The sequence below is a fragment of the Astyanax mexicanus genome, chromosome 13 (assembly GCF_023375975.1).
Source record: "Astyanax mexicanus isolate ESR-SI-001 chromosome 13, AstMex3_surface, whole genome shotgun sequence".
NCBI lineage: Eukaryota > Metazoa > Chordata > Actinopteri > Characiformes > Acestrorhamphidae > Astyanax > Astyanax mexicanus.
The window spans coordinates 2,733,554-2,750,000 of NC_064420.1; the positions used below are offsets into that span (position 1 = coordinate 2,733,554).

General features: G+C 40.6%; 1 protein-coding gene across 5 annotated transcripts in view; it reads left to right on the forward strand.

Moving 5' to 3' along the window:
- Positions 1-16,447, forward strand: part of lrp1ab (low density lipoprotein receptor-related protein 1Ab) — a 175,206-nt gene that overhangs the window by 42,071 nt on the left and 116,688 nt on the right. The window lies entirely within an intron of this gene.

The following is a 16,447-nucleotide window of genomic DNA, read 5'->3' on the forward strand; positions in this document are numbered from 1 at the left end:
AGCTGTTTTGATCAGAGTAATCCGGATTGGATCTTCCGTCGGCTCGTTGGGGGAAAAGAGGTTCTTATGTAACGTCTCTGACTGACAGCATCAAACACACTGCGGCGGCGGCGGCGCTCAGAACCTGCGAGCTGTGTGATAAGAGACTCAGCCCAGACATATTTACCAACAGTCTCAAAGAACAGGCCCTCCTGGTAGACCCAGACATAATTAGTCATTCTCTCATGAACACACACACTAAACCACACAAACCCACACTTAAACATAGCCTTATCTTGTGATGCTACAAATCATAGCCTTGGAAATTGAGGTCTGTATGAAAATGTTTAAATAGTTTGTACTATTTAAACCTGAGATGTGTTCACTCTTACAAATAAAAGAGCTTCAAATGGTTCTTGTGATGAACGACTTTTATTTTTCCACCCTGATTTTGCTAGACCACCCATTCAGCTGTAACTCAGCTGTGTATCCTCCATCACGAGTGACGCTACAACACCAGGAGGGTGAAGACTAGCATATAAAGTCAGCCACCACCGCTCGAAGGAAAGCACAGTGACTCTGTTCTGATACAAGAGCTCACAGACGCAGCTTACAATGTGCTGATCCACATCACCCTAGGAATGATGAGTGGAGAGAGAGCGAGGCCAGTTGTGCTTTCTCAGGGCTCAGGCTCCGGCTCCAGCTGATGGCAAGCTGCATAACGGGGATTCGAACCAGCGATCTCCCGATTATAGTGGCAGCGCCACAACAACAGGGATTGGGAGCGCTAGAGGAGAGAAGGGGAGGAAATAACAGATTAATGCATTCAATAACAGGGACACAGTATTAATAATATTCAGATTACAGGTGAAAATAATACAAAGTAAGCCAAATATTTGGCCTGGAAGGAGTCCTATAAATTCTCCTGATTACTAATTGCTGAAAATGTTGCATTACGTTTGGCTGTTCCATAGCTGCAACTTCTAAAAGGTAAATAAAAAACTGTAATAATTGATTTCCATTAACATCTTAGTTTTATGAAAATTTAAAGAAAAAAATTGAGTCATCATTTTGAAGACATAAATGTGGCAGGATTGATGTGTTTAGATCAAGTAGTTCAGACGATGTCTACTCTAGGATGTTGAATTACAGATATTTCTGAAATAAGAGAATTGCTCTTTGGCATTTGCATATTTTTAAATTAAAATAAAATCTATATTTTAGATTAATACTAATGTCATCCAAGCTATGAAAAAAACAAAATCGTGAGCAAAGTTGCTTAGTTGACATGATCAGAAACGTTATGATAGAACTGGCTCTCATCAGGAACACCTCAGGAAAGGAAGAGCAAGAGTTTCCTCTGTTAAATAGATTATAAGATCATCACAGTTGCCAGCCTCAGAAACTGCAGTTTAACAGCTCTCCAGATAAAACAGAGCACCTAAATGCTTCTTCACAGAGTATTTTGGTTCGTTTTTTACTTTTAAGTTACTACATGATTCCTTATTTGTGTTCCTACATAATCTGGATAACATTATAAAAATAACTAAATAAAATCAAATTAAATGTTAAACCACTACGTTAAAGAGAACATTTTATACTGTTTATTCTTTAATAGCAGGCAGTAATAATTGCTCAGCATTAAACAAAAAAGCATCCCATAGTTAAAATGTAAAAGTTGTTGGTTGAGCCTCCTAACGTGCATCTATTATCTATTTTTCTCCACTTTAATATGTATATTGATAAGTGCTAATACAAACCCACATAATAATTTTAATTTAACATTAATATCTAATAATTCTATGATTTTTTTTGGCGTGTTTCTTTTCTGCTAGGTGTTAAACTCGTGTCTGTCTTTGGTCTCGCTCTCAGCAGGAAGCTCTAAACGCTCTGTGTGTCGTCAGACACGCTTTTCATTGGCTCCATTATTGAGGTTGGGGCAACAAACACTAGCAGGTGTGTTTTCAGTAGCCTGTGATAAAAACCTGTGATGTTCTTTGATCTTTTTGAGTTCAGCTGAGTAGAATGATGATGATGATGATATCTCTGCTGAATAAGAAGTACTGCTTTTCTCCTGACTCAGCCCAGCATGCTCTCTCTCTTTCTCTCTCTTTCTCTCTCTCTCTCTCTTTTTCTCTCTTTCTCTCTCTCTCTCTCTCTCTCTCTCTCTCTCTCTGTCTGTGCTTTACTGGTGTAAACAGTAGGAGTGGGCTATATGGCTCTATAATAATATCATGATATTTCATGGTATTTTCACGATAACGATACTTTTGGCGATACGACAAAAGACTGAAATGGAAAAATTATTTTGAATTTCATTATTGCATGCTAGGGGTGTCACGATTTCGATATTTTATCGAAATCGATCTAAATTATGTCATGGTCTCGAGCCTGGAGGTCAAAAAGATGATCCAGAATGTTATGATACTAATAATAATGCACTCCAAATATCTCCATATATCCAGAATTAAAGAAATAATATCGTTCAAGATATTTTTTTTTTTTTTTGGTGGTATCACGTACGATACGAAATGGCACACCCCTAGTAAACAGTGAACGGCCTCTTCTCTCTTCACATTGAGCTGTCGTTTGAAAGATGGGGGGATGAGGAGGTGATTATTATCCTGGAGCTGTTTGTAGTTGTGGGAAGCTGCCGCTGCCCCTCCCGAGTGGCAGTTGAAGGCTGAGGACGTGCTGGTGGCAGGAATGCCGGGGCCGTTACTGTAGGATTACACAACGCAAACTTCTAGACGTGCCGCTGCAAGTCCGAGAAAACCACGGTGATGAGAGTTTGCGAATGGGAAGGAAAGATCTCAGACATAATGAATGAATGAATCATGTTTTAGTGATTTTGATTATAATACTCGTGCACACACACACACACACACACACACACACACACACACACCCGTCCGGATGACTTCGAGCTTGATCTGTGATTTAAGATCTGAATCTCTAACGGGTGGAGAGAACGTATAACGACGTGACCAATACCTCTAAAGCCATATCTGAATGGGATTAGGGGTAATTTTCTCTTTTATGTTTTTTTTTTTTATCCTCTGTGATTTTATTCCCATCCAGAACGACCATATACGTGTTTTTCTCAGACGTCCTCTGAGGGGAAAAAAAATTACAGGCTGAGTTATCTACTGTTGTTTTTCTATTTTACATGGTCAGATAAAATAAAAACACTCATACAGAAAAGAACAGCAGCAGGAGCTCCTCAGATAAAGTGCTGATCTCCTTTTTCTCAAGGCAGGACAGACTGAGACAAGCATTTGACTCCTCAGAGCTGAGCAATCATTACTCCAGTGTGTTAGCTTGCTATGCTAACTGGCTAGCTTTTTTGTATCTGCTTCTTTGGAGTAGAAGTAAACTGAATTCAACAGAACTCAAACCCTCAGTTTTCCCCTCTCTCTTAAACTACAGTATAAGGTAGAGCTGTGAAGTGATGAACGACTTGCAGACAGACAAACAGACAGACGGAGAGAGAGACAGTGGTGCCTGGCGGGCGTGAGAACTCTTGTGCAATATTTCACTTGAACAAATTGTGCCGATAGGTGGAGACCCGGGCGATCAGCACTTATTACATTAAGTCAGTCTGCACAAGAAAACTGGCCAAATGCCTGAAAACAGGAGAAAGATCTTTATTTTAACCACAACCCCACATTAGAAAAGCCTGGAACAGCATAAACAACAGCAGATAATACATAATTACAGCATTTCTCACTTTTGATGTTACTTTTAGTTACTATTATTTGATGGCAGACAGTATGAATTCAAGATACGGTGCATTCCAAAAGCGTAGTTTCAAGTAGTTAACCCCAAGTGTCTTTTTTATTATTTATTTATTTATTTATTTTTATATAAAGGTCTGTCATGAAAACATGTCATAACATGTTGTACACTATAGTTGAACAATTTGTACAAGCAAACTGTCCCTTACACTGTAAAAATTGCTAAATTTAATGGCCCAATAGAAATTCTCAAAAATGACCTGAAGTAAAGTATTTTGTACTCCTGTGAAGTTGGTGTTTTGGAGATACTTTTAATTTTTAATATCGATTTACAATATGATATTATTAAGGCCATTAGAGGCGTTACAGTATTAAAATCAGCAACAATTCTCTTCTTTCTCCAGTTAACAAAATATATTCAATTCAGTGTGTAAACACACACCAGTCAAAAATGACCCAAAAATGTAAATTCATTTTCTATGCTATTTATATATTTATTTTTATTTTATTATTTTTTTTTTTTACACTTTATGAAGAAGGTTTTGTATTTTTATATTAGGTTTACACACGAGTCATAAGAACGTTACGACAAAAAAAGGATGTATGGTGATTAAAAACAAGTAAATTAGGAAATACTTTAAATTCTAATGAATTGCTAAACTAGATTATATAAAAAAAACTCTCAGCAATATATTAATGTAAAAAAAAAAGGTAAGAAAATGAATTAGGGTCATGTTTAACCATGTTGCTCATCAATAGGTTAAGAAAACAGTGAATCTATACTGCTATACAAGCTGTATATACACACTGACTACTCTAATATATAATTTTTTATGTTTATAGTCTCGTCCCATAAAAATATATAATGAAATATATATACGATATGTGAGGGGTGAATTACATTTTGTGAGATAATGTATATATTGGGAAGAAATTGTGATTGTGTCAACTGGATGGAAATCTGCTCAGATGATTAGATATATATTTTGTAAATCTTAATCATAATCATCAGTCATAAATTAAGCTTATGGTAGATTTCATTGGTCAACATGACCCCTGAACATTGCGTCTTATTCCTAAACTACAGGTAGATAAAACTGCAGATAAAGGGTGAAGTCCAGTTTTATTGTTTGGCCTCAGTGATTACATCAGATCCCAAAGTAATCAATAGATTACTCATTATAATTTACATAGAAAGCCCTGAACTTAACCCTCTATTGCATGTTGTTGCCATATGGCAACAAATTCTTTTTATGAGTATTTTCAATAGAGAATGACATAATATCCACCACTTTTCCCATTTTGTGTGAAAATGGGACTTTACTTTTGAAATATTTATCAGTTTGATGACATCAGTTAATCAGGAAATCCTGTTTGCCAACCCTTTCCATGTGGATGCGCCACACTGTGAAGGTCACGTCAAAGTGGGAACCTATACATTGCTAGTTTTCAAACTTCAAGACATATTTTGATCATAAAAAAATTCAACATAAATCTGGGGAAAGTAAGCTTTCATTTTTTATCATTTAATCCAAATATAAAGTTATACTTTCTCTGTAAAAGGCAAAAATGAATTTGTTGCCATATGGCAACAACATGCATACAGTGACATTCATTCTATACATGTATCCTAATGGGCTCCCATTGAGTTACATAGGACAGGGCTATCCTGGCACTGTATTTGCAGATAGGTATATGATTTTAACTTGAAAACATATTTAATTTCTTAACATTATGCTATTTTCATATGATATATTAACAAATATATTAATTTCCTGATCAGAAAAAAATTTTTTTGCAAATGGTTTGTTATGGAAAGTGATAGTTCAATAGCTGTTTTTCTGCATGTATTGTATCAGTCAGCTAAAACTTCTTCATTTTCATCCTTAGAGCATGTTCACCGAACCCGCGTTGTTGCCATATGGCAACAAATTACCAAGTACCCCCCCAAAAAAATTTTTTTATGATTTTTGTTTTAATTTGAATTATTTAACCAATTTGAAGTCACAAAAACACAATTAAAAAAATATATGATGTTTAAAAAGTTGTTCATGCAATAGAGGGTTAAACCTTTACTTAAAATGCTTTTAACAGCGATAAAAATCACCCAAACACGTATTTATAGAAGAATATATAGAGGAAAGCTCTTTTCTTGACCATTGAAATGTAGTTTCCTCCTCTCTCAGATAAGATCTATTAGCTGTATGCACTCATGCTGTACTACAACCATTTGGAGAGAGTTGGCTTCCTGTGTTTTGGTTGGAGTGTGTAAAGCACAGCTGTTCCCATAGCCATAAAACAACTCGTCTATCGCTGGAGATAACTGACTGCTTTCCTTTTTTGGAACAAGGCTGTGTTTGAGAGCGCTGGGTGAATAGTTGTGTAATAATATTATAGCTGTATAGACCATCTTTGTGGAGAGCTACAATTATTTTTCTCACATTCTGAGAGAGTTCTTTGCCATGAGGTGCCATGTTGAGTATCCAGTTGCCTGTATGAAATAAGTTTACCATAGTTTACCACATATACTATATTTTTCGCACTATAAGACACACTTCAAATATCTTTAATTTTCCCAAAATTGCGCTTTATTTATACATTTTATCAGTCAGGTAATAAGGAGCAGTTAAGCCACTCTGCTGAAGTACAGAGTTTTACACAAGACTGTTTAGTTCTCCAGCAGTGTTAGCATTAGCACTAGCTCTTTGGCTGTTCATAGGTGAGTATAATTGGGCTGCTGCTAACCCTGGCTAGCACTTCTGAAGCAGCGTTAACATTAGCCGCTAACTGCGCTAAGCACTAGCTCTTTGGCTATCCAGAGGTGAGTATTATCAGCCTGTAAGCTGCTGCTAACCCTAGCTAGCACTGATGGAGCTAGCAGTTAGCTGATAATGCCCCAGTTTTTATTTGGTGGAATAACCCTGGTTTTTAATCACAGTTTTCATGTATCTTGGCATCATGTTCTCCTCCACCAGTCTTACACACTGCTTTTGGATAACTAGCATTAGCATTGCCCTCTAACTGCGCTAAGCACTAGCTCTTTAGCTATTCAGAGGTGAGTATTATTGGCTTGTAGCTTGCTACTAAACTTAGCTAGTACTGCTGGAGCAGCTTTAGCATTGCTGCTAGCGGTTAGCTGCTAATGTGGCTAATGCTCCAGCTCCAGTCTAAGTTTACTGTAAGTAAACAGAAGCGCTTTACTCACCCAAATAAACAGTACAACAGATTCCAGGAGAAAAATCTGTGTAGAGCTTGTTTAATTTGTCTGACTGAATTTTTTATTATTATTTTTTTTTTCTGAGAATTGCAGTTTTGTTTACTTAGCTGTACTTAGCTTAGCTTTACCTGCTGAATTAGAAGGAAAACATTGCGACACACCTGTTCCCTACTAGTGTCTCCTAATGTGCCTCATCCAGTGCACCTTATAGTGCAAAAAATATGATACTCAAAACTCCAACATACATCATACACCAGCTCACAGATGCAGCCTTATGCTGATCCACATCACCCTAGGAGTGATGAATAGGGGAAAGAGTACCATCTACTGTACCCACCCAGAGAGAGAGCAAGAGAGACCAATTGTGCTCTCTCAGCACTCTGGCAGCTGATTGCAAGATGCATGACCAGGATTCGAACTGTAGATCTTCTGATAAACTTGGTGAATTGATCACTAGTGCTTTGTTATTGGATAGAAAGGTATCAGAGTAGAGTGGTGAACGAGTGAGGGAGTGATTAAGTGAGTTGTAGGTGTGCAGCAGTGTCGGATCAACCAAGGTCAGATTATTTTTAGTCGAGCCGAGAGGAGCACGCCGTCGTCTCCTCTCCGCAGGTTGGCAGACCCCCGCACTACAGTGGATCTGATTGGAGGGGGGGTGGGAGACACTTCAGCTAATTATCATGTTCGTCTGAGACTCATTTAACCCCCGCCCACCAGCCGAGAGTCTCAGTACAGGAGGGCTATCGCAGGGTTATTATATTTATAGGCTCTGATATCTGATATCTGACCTGCTGAGGTGGTGATCTGAGCGCAGGCCTTCAGTCTGGATATCAGTCTGTGGTAGACGGGGTACAGCGGTGGCTGCTGTGCTGAAATGTGTGGGATTTCCTTTAGTTCTGGACGATATGGCCAAAATATCTTGCATGGTTTCTTGATTTTGCTTGATACGATATACAATTTTTATTTAAAAAATTAAATAATCACTTCAGTTTCTGAATCAGTTTCTCTGATTTTGCTATTTATAGCTTTATGTTTGAGTAAAATGTTGAAAAACATTGTTGATTTATTCTATAAACTACAGAACAACATTTCTCCCAGACTTCCAGACCTCAAATAATGCAAAGAAGACAAGTTCATATTCATTCATATTTAAGTTATAAGAGTTCACAAATCAACAGTTTTTAGTGGCTGCATATTGTGGCTGGTATTGAGGCTGGGTTTGGTGGCTGGCATTGAGACTGGGTTTGTTGGTTTGGTGGCTTGGTTTGGTGGCTGGTTTGGTGGCTGGCATTGAGGTTGGTTTGGTGGCTGGTGTTGAGACTGGGTTTGGTGGCTTGGTTTGGTGGCTTGGTTTTGAGGCTGGTTTAGTGGCTGGTTTGGTGGCTGGCATTGAGGTTGGTTTGGTGGCTGGTATTGAGGCTGGGTTTGGTGGCTTGGTTTGTTGGCTTGGTTGGGTGGCTTGGTTGGGTGGCTTTGGTGGTTTCATGCATCCTGTTCATGTTCTCCTCCACCAGTCTTACACACTGCTTTTGGAAAACTGCTTTGCTCCTGGTGCAAAAATTTAAGCAGTTCAGCTTGTTTTGATGGCTTGTGATCATCCATCTTCAGGTTTTCAATTTGGTAAAATTCAAGAAACTCATCATTTTTTTACTTGGTCTCTAATTTTGATATCAAAATTGATTCCGAGCTGTTTGATGTTTTGTTTGGATTTCATTTTCCAGCAGGACTTGGCACACTGCCCACACTGCTAAAAGTACTTATTGGTTTTATGTTCTAATTCTAATTTTCTGAGACATTGATTTTTGGCTGTAAGCCATAATCATCAACAATAAATAACATTTATTTATTTTTTTGGATTGTTATAAATGATAGACTTTGCTTTTGCTAATGTCCTGCTGTCCTTGGCTGCGTTTTAGGCAGTTTACACAGAGTACACCACCCCCAACCACCCACACCACCCCCCAAACCCCCACCCTCCCCAATTTAAGCTTCACTGTCGACTGATCAGACAGCTCATTGTAATAATGTAATTAGCCCCATTCTTCGGGGGGTAATAGCTGTGGGAGATCCCACGTGCCGAAGCACAATTTGCATTGTTCCCGCCGTTTAGTCTTTGTCTCAGTAATCTCTGCCTCCCTCCGCCCCCCCGACTGTTGTGAATTTCAAACAGAGCTGAATTAGCAGTCCCCGCAAAGATCCGCACAGACTGCACGCTCTGCAGCGCTGGCTGATATCACAGGACCCGATTGAGACCAGCCTGAGCGACGGCGGGGCGAGAGTTCGCACTGCGCTCGGCTTCCGACTTGCAAATCTGCTTTAATCCAAAGTCCTTCTAATGTGTTGCTAAATGAGGTATTGCATTACCTGCTTATTACAGGGGGAACTCTATCTGCGTTATCTGGAGTTATTGCCGTGTTCTGAATGAAGCGTTTGTTTAACTGCACTTCCTGGACGCTTTCTGCTCTTCTTTCACTGTGTGGTTGCAGCTCTGGCCAGAGGGAAGAGCCTGTGAGAGCACAGCTGGAAGGAGGAGGCTATTAATTATAATAAAACGAATAGATGCTGGTGTTGCAGCAGGAGCATTGTGTATGAATGCGTATAGGGAGGGGAGGGAACACACCGTTCACTCTCTCATCAAGCCATGAAGTGTGTTGAGGAATGAAGAGGCTCTCTCACCACTTCTACAAGCTGGGAGCAGAAAGCTGGAGGAACTGTGTGAAGAACACGTGTGTAAAGCACTACAGGTGGTGTGTGGACAGCAGTGAGGGATGTGTGGGAGGAGGTTCACTTAGGTCATTTTAAGAAAGCATGAAAAAAAAATATGACAAAGCACCATGAGGTAGTCATCAAGACCTGAGGAGGACCTATACTGAATACTGACGGCCCGGTGGCTGGACGTTAGTGCTACTGCCAATAAAGGTGCAAAACCCACAAAGTGTGGCTGGTTTTGTGGCTGTTTTTGTGGCTGGGTATTTTGGCTGGTTTTTGTGACCAACTGAACAATATTGTTTCACAAGATAATACAGTTTAAGGCAGGACAGTGCAGCTCCGTCTCTGTTTGTTGAGGATTCTGATGGTCTGTGGGAGGAAGCTGTTGCAAAGTCCTTTAGGTTAGGCTTAGGTGAGCCTTGCAAACCCTGATTGAACGTTACTTGAGTCACTGTCTACAGCTAATGAATGTGCATAACATGCAAAGTGTGGCTGGTTTTGGTGGCTGGTTTTGGTGGCTGGTTTTGGTGGCTGGTTTTGGTGTCAACTGGACAATATTGTTGTAAAAGGTAAAACAGTTTAACAGTGAGTTTAAATGAATGGCTGATTGAACGTTACTTGAGCTAATGGATTTGCATAACACGCGAAGTGTGGCTGGGTTTTGGTGGCTGGGTTTTGGTGGCTGGGTTTTGGTGGCTGGGTTTTGGTGGCTGGGTTTTGGTGGCTGGGTTTTGGTGGCTAGGCTTGGTGGCTAGGCTTGGTGGCTAGGCTTGGTGGCTAGGTATTGAGGCTGCCATTGAGGCTGCCATTGAGGCTGCCATTGAGGCTGGGTTTGGTGGCTGGCATTGAGGATGATTTGGTGACTGGGTTTGATGGCTGGCATTCAGGCTGGGTTTGGTGGCTGGGTTTGGTGGCTGGGTTTGGTGGCTGGGTTTGGTGGCTGGGTTTGGTGGCTGGGTTTGGTGGCTGGCTTTAGTGGCTGGGTTTGGTGGCTGGGTTTGGTGGCTGGTTTTGAGGCTGGTTTGGTGTCTGGCATTAAGGTTGGGTTTGGTGACTGGTATTGAGGCTGGTTTGGTGTCTGGCATTAAGGTTGGGTTTGGTGACTGGTATTGAGGCTGGTTTGGTGTCTGGCATTAAGGTTGGGTTTGGTGTCTGGCATTAAGGTTGGGTTTGGTGACTGGTATTGAGGCTGGTTTAGTCCTTGGCTTTGTGGCTGGCTTTGCACATATGTCAAATGGGTTTCCACAAAGATTTGGACATATTGTCTGTTAACAGATAACATAATTATTAAAATAAAGGTAACAACATTTTTTATTAATGTACTGTGGGAGTTATAAACCTCAGTTTGGAGGGTTGTGTGTGTGTGTGTGTGTGTGTGCGTGTGTGTGTGTAGGTGTTGTTGATGACTCAGGAAGGAAGCACTCAGTGACTGTGTGAGTGCGCTGCTGTTAAAACACAGCCAACAACTTCCTCCCTGCTCTCCCAGATCACACACAGCAGCACTGCCCCCGACTTAGTGTTCCTGTACTCTTGTATTAGTGTACATTTATCAGCCATAACATTAAAACCACCTCCTTATATTTTCTGTGTGCTATGTCTGTTCTTCAGTGGCCAGGGCCTCACAGTATCCTCTAGACCCATAGTGCATCATGGAGTAAACAGTACATCATAGACAAACAAGGTGCAAACATGCAACAAAAGTCTGATGGTCTGTGGGAAGAAGCTGTTGCAGAGTCTTGTATTGGAGACTCAGATTTTCTGGTATCTTCTGCCAGATGGCATCAGAGTTAAGAGACAATGTAAAGGGATGGGTGGGGTCGTCTACAACGCTACTGGTGGCTTTTTGGATGCATCTTTTGGTGTAGATATCAGTGATGGAAGGGAGAGAGATCTGATCTTCCAGGTGACCTCTGACTTTGGCAAATTGCTATTTTAACGGTGCAGCTACCTGAGTCTGCGTTCAGACTGTATAACTATCTGTGCAGTGTGAAACTACTTTGTAGCACAGATGTACATGTATTAAACATAGTCGTGTGGCTGTGAGCAGTGAATGCTGCACATACCGTACTTATAGTGTGTAAACAACATGGAGAGAGTTTTTTTTTGCAATATTTGGCTAATATATCAGATTAAACTGCATCTTATCAGCAGTTTATCGCAACTAAAAGGAGCATATTTGACAGATGGGTCTAATTGAGACCAAATCATGTTCTCACCACAATTGAACCACTCCAAAGTTTGATTACTGTTTTCACACCTGCTCAATTGAACCACCTCTGTGGTGGTCACTCCTGTTTAAAGAAGAACAGAGTGAAAGAAGGATGATAATAATCATAAAATATGCAAAGAATCGGCTACAGAACTACTGTCTGTAGTTATTATACAATTCCTTATATAAATGTCTTATATATGCACCAGGTAGCTGATACACAAGGAATAAAAAGGAGGTGGTGTTAATGTTATGGCTGCTGTTGCTGCTGGTGGTGTTCTGCTGTAGTTTTACGAGTCTTCGGCTGCAGAGCGTCCAGAATGTTCCGGGGTGGCTGCTGGAGTAAAGGAGGAGGGGTTATTGGAGGGTGGAGGTGGAGGTGGGGGGGTGCAGTCAGGGTGGGGGTTTGACCTGAGTTTGTTGTGCTTTTAAAGCTGAATCTGGCCTGTGCTTTTCCTTTCTGTCTGGCAGCAGGACAAAGACACACACACACACTTAGAGAGACAGAGGTGGGGAGAGCTGGAAAAACAGATGAAACGCAAACCACACACAGGCAGGAACACATTGGGTCTTGCATACTGATTCCTTCAATTCTGCATAGTCACGCTTAATGGAAGCTCCGTCTGGGTGGCTTTCAGGACGATGAGTTTGTAGCTTTTAGCTGTAGCAGCTTTTGTTTTCTCAGTATTTTTCTAATATATAAGCTTTTCTCGATTAAACGTTAACATTAACGCATGCGATTAATTTGGAAACAGTAATAGGTTTAATTCATTTTTTTACGCAATTAATTACGCAACCAAGTTTGACGCCAACTTCTGCCGAAATCTGCTCCGCCCAACATGCAGATTTTATTTCCTGGAGTGGTTCGCTTGTGGTGAGAACGTGGTCCGGTCTCTATCCAACCCGGCTATCAAATTTTTTTTTTTCTTATTAAACTAAACTGCTGATAATGGGCAGTTTAATCTGATATATTTTCCAGTTAATAATTACTGCTATGAGCAAATACTGTCTCTGCTGCTGCTCGATGCTGTTTACACACTGAGTGTAGTCTGTGCAGTGTTCACTGCTCGCAGCCACGACACTGCATTTACTATATCTGCTTATTTTTATTTGTAAAACCATGTATCTCCAAAACAGCAGCTTTAACAGGAGAGAGATAAAACCTTGTTAACTGTAATGAAAGTCAATGTAAAAAGAGTTTATTTCAGGTCATTTTGAAGTATTTCTATTCAGATTCATTCATTAAGACATTTTGAAACAGTGTAAAGGACAGTTTCAGTTCAAATGTTGTAGTAAACTTAAAATCAACAAAAATTAACACACTTGTTTTTCTTTGGACAGCGACATAATTTACCACGCTGCCTTGCAATGAGCATGCTGGCTAGGGTTCAAGCTTACTCACAAGATAACACCTGACAACATACACAACTGTGGGCGGTCCCAGTGTCCCATGTCTTTTGACACTTCAGTGTATTATTTTGCATTGTGTAGCTCCTCTAATTACAAGGCCAGTTGTGCTCTCTCAGGGCTCCGACTGCTGATGGGAAGCTACATGACAGGGATTTAAACCACCATGTTAGGTTCCCTCCAGCTCAGGCCCACAAGAGCTGAAAGATGAGGATAGATCCGCTCCATGTCCGGATCTCAAGGCAAAGACATTAAACCACACTTACAGACGTTTAGCAGCTGATTAATAGAGTCTGCTGGGTGCCCAACATGCTCATGGCAAGGCTATGTTAATTATGGGAGTTTGAGTGAGGCCTGGTAGTGGGTGTCTGATGGATAGAACTTTCTATTTCTACGCTTGTTTGGGAATTTAACATTTAGATGTAGAAATACATCATACAAGGCATTACCACAGACGGTGGACAGTGCAGTGGATTGTAATGATGCAACATCACTGGGTATCCAGTGCTCTATAAGGAAAGCAGTGAATCCCCAGCTCGGGAAACATCAGCTAACAGAAGCCTGTGCTGACCAGCATTACTCTAGAAGCATTATTTATTGTACCTATCCAGCAAAAAAAAAATCAAGACCAGCTCTGCTCGCTCTGACTCTGGCTGCTGATGCCAAAGCAGCGCATCATTGTAGCAGTGCATTAGTCCACTAGACCACTCCATTCATATTTTATATGGAAAAACCTGTTTTTTTACACTTCTATTAGAATATTTTGTTCATGTCATGCAGTCGTGCTCTTCGCGCTCTCCGAGGTGAGAAGGAATTTGAGGAAACTGAGCAACATTTATTGTTCAGGATCAGTTACTTCGTCTGTTTTCCTCGGCTGTAGCACCTGCGTGACTCACGCGGCGTTTGACAGCGTGATCAAAAGGCGTCACGCGGCGCGAGCGTTTATCTGAAATCAAAGCTGTATTTGGTAACCCCCGAGGAAACCTTCCCAGGCTCTTAGTGAGGCAGTGAAAGCTCCAGTCCTTCAAGCACTTTCTCTCGCGCCTTTCACCGGCTGCTGCTGCTGCTGCTGCTCTCTCGCGCTTGCTCTCGCTTGCTCTCGCTCACACTCATATACACACACACTTAAGGAGCCAAATAGTGTTTCCTCTCTTAACTCTGTTTTTCGTGTAACTCCACAGCATGCTAAAAGCCTTGCCATCTCACAGAAAACTCTCGCGCTCGTGCATTTAACGCATTTAACGCATTTAATGCATATACATTTCTACTGCCAGAAACCCTGCCTGCAGTCTTCCTGTGCAGGAGGTGAAACGTTTTCTCTCCCTCTTTCTCTTTTTGTGTTTTTCTTAAATAGGTCAGCAGCTGTTACTGAGCGAGAAAGAGAGAGAGAGAGTAGGATGATGAAGAAAAAGCAGCCAAGGAAAACAGTTTTCTTTGCAGTGTGGGCCGCGGGACGTCGTCGGCCGAGGCAGAGGCTCTGCTCTGTACCCAGATCAGAACTTCTCTCTGCTTATTCTGGCCCGACGCTCAGCATTCGATATTGTTAATAGTATCAGTAAAAGAAAGAGAAAAGGAAGAAGAAAAAAAACACAATAGCTCTTTGTGTTGCGGCTGGGTTTTACTCGCGGTGGGTTATTGTGCTTGGCAGCGGGTTATGGGAATACTCAGTGGGGTGGTGTGCAAACACAGAGGCTCTAACACTGGATCCTGAACCAGCAGTGGTTTGGGCTTTCTGGCACCACTGGCCAATGACCAATGACCAATAACCAATAACCAATGACCAATGGCTGCTGGAAGAGTTTATAGGCAAGATGGTCAAGTGTTGACCATTGTTAAAGATCATCTCATTCCATCGTTAGTTTCATTCATTTTAAACAGTCTAGTTGTGTCTCTGGTAGGGCTGAGCGATATGGCTCTAAAATAATATCACAATATTTCAGGGTATTTTTGCGATAACGATATACTTGGCAAAATAGGAAAACAGAAAAATAATTAATTAATTTCAGGAATATAGTAGAATAGTATAACAGTATAATCAAAATGTGGCAAAATAAATAATATAGCATAAAATAATATAATGCAGCAAAATATATTGAAGAATATTTTCATGCATGTTAAACTGCAAACAAAAACTATAAACTAAAACAATTATACAATAAATACACATAAAGCTTCACAGTAAATAATGGACTACGTTTAAGACAAACCATCCCTATTATCACGATATGGATTTTTAATGTCATGGTATTTCTGTGTCATGATATATTGTATACGATATAATATTGCCCACCCCTGGTCTCTAGTATGAATAAATGCCATGTGCTCCGGTGTTTCTGTATAACCCTGCTTTAGTTCACTGGATCAGTGGTCTCTGAAGAAAGACAGGATTTCGGCTCTTGCTCATAAATATATTCATACATGCAAACATATTGACTCTGATTGGCTAGCAGCACTGCAGCAGAGACAGCCTACCTGCCTACCTGCCTACCTGTATTATGTATTATGTACCAGTACACTGGTTGTGCCATTCCACACAGTTAAGGATAATAAAGGATAATAAACCATCGCTGACCATCAGTAAATTATGTTATATAAAGTCTAAAGTCTTAATGCTTCCCTCTACTGACAACTTTTATGGAGATGCGGATTCCATTTTCCAGCAGGACTTGGCACCATGCCCACTCTGTCAAACGTACCAGTTGTTCTTATATAATATTCTAATTCTAATTTTCTGAGACACTGATTTTTTTTTTTATTGGCTGTAATTTATAGTAATGTAATTGGCTCTGAGTGTAATACATCTATGTAATAAATGAGTTTCACATTTTTAACTGAATTACTGAAATAAAGTAACTTTTTAATGATATTTTAATTTTTTATTATATCATAAACACCTGTATGTGCTTGGTATGAACACATGTAGAAATTTGAGGTTTGGTGTCGGGGTGATCGGACTGACTGTGGGGTTTAGCTGAAGGGTCTATAAGCAGTGTGAGGTGGGGGCGTGGCTGTGGGTTAGAGGGGCGTGGCTGTGGGTTAGAGGGGCGTGACTGTGTGTTTGAGGGGCGGGGCTGTGGGGCCGGTGAGGGTCAGACAGAGGAAACTGCAGAGCAAACAGATGCCTCACGTCCACATTTACACACACACACACACACACACACACACACACACACACACACTAGGACTGAC